Consider the following 3846-nt stretch of genomic DNA (forward strand, 5'->3'; position numbering starts at 1 on the left):
GGAGGGAAGTATTGTTTATTGCTTTTCTTTGCTCAGCCATGCTCTTGGCATTGGATTGAGATTGATTATCCTTATAGGATGAGAAAAGGCAGACTTTGTCCTGTAGTTATCTTCAGTAGAGATGAAGAGCAGTCTCTCTCAGGCTGGGGTGCATAATTTGTAGGGGTATGTGTCTGGTTTCTGGAGCGCATGCAGGATGTAGGAATGGGAAATAGGGAAAAAGGAAACGGAAAATATAAAGGCAAAAATGAAGAAAGCATTCTTTAAGGTGGCTGAGAGAGGTCATTATGTGGTTATATAAGGTCATAAAATATTACTTTATTATCCATACCAGGGATTACACAACAGTATAACAGATTTAAGAAAGGCTATGCAACCCCAAATTATTTCTGAATCACTGCAGTAGATGCAGTAGAACCAGCAGGTTTTGGTGGGTTAGGAGCATCAGTGAATCAGATTCTGTTATGATACTTTAGGCATCCATTCAGCCCATCAGTTCCTGTGCACCACCAATTCCTGGAACTCAGGTTTTCACTGCAGAGTCAGATTCTGATCCTCTTGGAGCTCATGACAAACATGCCATAGTAGAACTAGGATTTGGCTATTTAGGGTTATTGTAGATGACTCCTGTACTTTCCATTCCTTTCTTAAGTCCCCAAATATTTCCCTGGGTTAAAAGATACTAGGAGAAATACAAATTAGAAGTCACTTACAGAGGCATTAACAATCAAGCATGCAAAAGCAGAGAAATACAGTCATAAAATATACAGTGAAGGTTAAGCATTTTTTGGGTGTGTGTGGTCTAAGAAGTTTCTCCTTGTTTTTTGGAGAGGACTCTTAAATAACTGCCAATGCTTTGTTTTTTTTGTTCTTGATTTTTACTGGATTGAGTTTTTTATATGTGGCTTTGAACAAGCTACAACATTTAGGGCCTAATTTTGAAACTGTGCGCAGCCAGTGTGCACTTAATTTGTTGGTATATGCATATGCAAGCAGGCCAGACATAATTGGTCATTTGCTTGCAGAAATATCCAATTTAGATAGATGTAAATTAGGTGTGCAATTATTTGCTTATGTTTTCAAAGGAAGGCTCTTTGTGTTGCCTCAAAAGAATAGGAGGTCTGATGCATTTCTGTCCTATGTATAACAATGAAAACACTAATTTATTTTTGAAAATCTGTCTTTGATTCCTTTATCATTATCACAATAGCAATTAGGTAGCCTTTTTTTGTTGTTTCTTTGTGTGTGTGTGTTGGGGGGGGGTCTTCTGTGCCTTTATGGGTTTTACCAAAAAAAAAGTAAAAATAGACATTTTCTTAAAGATCCTTTTAAAAAACATTTTTAATGAAATATGTGTGGAGGAGTTCTATCATTTTTATTGTGTAGCTAGTCTGAGTGGGTGGAAAAAATCCTGCCCTAAATGTTTTAAATATTGATATAAAGATGAAAAAACAATTTACAGCTAATTCCTCTAATGCACATCAACAAAAATAGCTTTGCTCATATGGTCTGCCCTATTACAGTCAAGAGCAATGGGAGGACTAGGGACAAGTTAAATAAACAATTGCAAGGTTGGTCTCAATTTTCAAGGCTTTCTGTGGAGTATGCTTATAAGAATGACAGATAATGCACTTGCGTTTGTATTTTGCTTTTGTTATCCTCTTCATCCAAGGTGAGTTGAAATGCAGATTTTATATGTTGCTCTTACTGAACATAGATGGAGTTCTTATGGTAGATCCAAAACACTGACCCATCATTTTTCCATTATTTAGCTTTTAATAGTAGCTTAAGACTCGAAAAAGGGGGCAAACAATATACTTGGCCAGTTATGCAATGTTGCACAAGAGTTGGGCTTGGGGTAGGAGTAGGATTTGTGCCTGATTTTAGCTCGTGATCATCTTACAGAACCTCTCATTCATAAAGTATGAGAGTTGATTTCCTCATATCTTTTCATTCGAGTTTAAATGGCTATAAATATAATTCCTGCTAATTAAATGATCTAATCGTGTAATCCAAATAGAAAGTACATTTGGTTAAAACAGGAACGCTATCTGCCTAAAGTAGTAAAACAAGGCCAAATAAAATGAAAATTGTTTTCCTACTCTGACCTTTGCAGAGGCTCACAAATCATATCTGCTCACAAAGACTGATTATTGAGGTGTTCCCCTTTACATAGATTTCATAGACATTAGGGCTGGAAGGGACCTCAGAAGATCATAGAGTCCAGCCCCCTGCCCAAAGGGCAGGAAGTCAGCTGGGTTCGTAAGATCCCAGCAAGGTAAGCATCCAATTTGCTCTTGAAGGTGTTTGATGTAGGTGCTTGAACCACCTGCGATGGCAGGCTGTTTCAGACCATGGGGGCTCAGACAGTAAAGAAATTCTTCCTTATGTCTAGCCTGAAACGGTCTTGCAGTAGTTTATGAGCATTCAACCTCGTCATCCCTTGGGGCGTTCTGGTGAACAAACGTTCCCCCAGATCCTGGTGGTCACCCCGACAAACTTATAGGTGGCTGTACTCACCTGGTTTTGAACATCCGGTCACGCGCTCTGCATCCCTGGATGTTCGGGGTTGTTCGCCCATCCGTCCCTGTGATCCTGATGAGTTGATGTCGTTGACCCGAATCGTCTCTCCCCAATCTCGCCTGCCATGACTTCAATCTTATCCCAGTGGCGGGGTTTGACTATCGGCACTTCTTGTGCAGGGGATCGCGGGACGACAATCTTCTGCAAGGCTCCACCTCCCCTCTACCTCACCCTTACACCCCACCTTGCTCAATGTTGGCAGTCTTTGGCCACGTCCCTCCGATAGTTGGGGCTTGGCACTCTTTTCTTAGTATGCTATAGGAGTCCCGCTAAAGGCTCCCCCCTTCTCCCCCTTCCTCCTAACAGCTGACTGCCCTTGCCCGGGTTGAACCCTACTGGGCTCTATACCTCACAACCCCTCCAAAAGTGGGTAACAAAAAAAGGAAAACACAAAGTATATCACTGGCAGAGAAACATCAGTGACAAAGGGATGCCCTTTGCCCCCTTATATGCCTATTCCTGCAGCTTGCCCTATTGCCACTGGCTACAGCCTGTAAGGCCCTTGACCTGCCTAGACTTGGTCTGGGGTCAGCCTGATGTGTTCTTGGTGGTTCCCCTCGGCACGTCTCCCCCACGGCTCCTGGAGAGGCAACTCTATATGGTCATTGCCCATCTTCTGTTGCCCTTCCTGCATCCGGTGCTCTTCAGCCTCTGCTAGGGGTACCTCCTTGGGGCTGTCTGAACCCACTGCGATCCCACCTGATCCGATGATCTGGCCTCTGCCACCTCTTCTGATGCTTTGTGGGCACCTCCAGGTCTTAATGCTCTCCAGCCCTCTTCTGCGTCCGCATCTCGGCTCTGCCTTCTTGCCTTCTGCCTCATTGCCAGCAGCGACCTCCTCCTGCAAGGTCTCGCTCTCTCCACCAGGGCGGCAGGCTGCAAATCCCTGCGCTCCTCCACTCCGAGGGGACTCAGAGAGTGCTTTCCCCCTCCGACGCTTCTGCTGGTCTCCCTCCACTCTCCTTGCACGTGGCTCCTTTTAACTCCCCTGACTGGTTCCTGCAGCTGCTGCCATCAGCTGGCCGCAACTTTATAAAAATGTGGCAAACAAGCCGCTCGGGTCCCACCGCCACTTCCAGTTTCGTTGCAGTTCTAGCTAAAGGTAAGAACCTTTCTGTTTGTTTCCCTTTTCTTTCTCTTCTTTCTCTGCCCTGTTCCTGCTCCCCGGGTTCCCCCTAGGCTCCCTGGGGTTTTCCCCTTGGTTGCTCCCTGCAACAGTGGCCATCAGATCACCTCTGAGTCTGCGCTTTTCCAGGCTAAAGA

At 44.4% G+C, this 3846-nt stretch overlaps 1 protein-coding gene across 3 annotated transcripts in view; it reads left to right on the plus strand.

The window, feature by feature from the left end:
• Positions 1-3846, plus strand: part of PID1 (phosphotyrosine interaction domain containing 1) — a 268473-nt gene that overhangs the window by 158474 nt on the left and 106153 nt on the right. The window lies entirely within an intron of this gene.

Source organism: Gavialis gangeticus, unplaced genomic scaffold (genome assembly GCF_001723915.1).
Source record: "Gavialis gangeticus isolate Ggan-Ray unplaced genomic scaffold, GavGan_comp1, whole genome shotgun sequence".
NCBI classification, from domain to species: domain Eukaryota; kingdom Metazoa; phylum Chordata; order Crocodylia; family Gavialidae; genus Gavialis; species Gavialis gangeticus.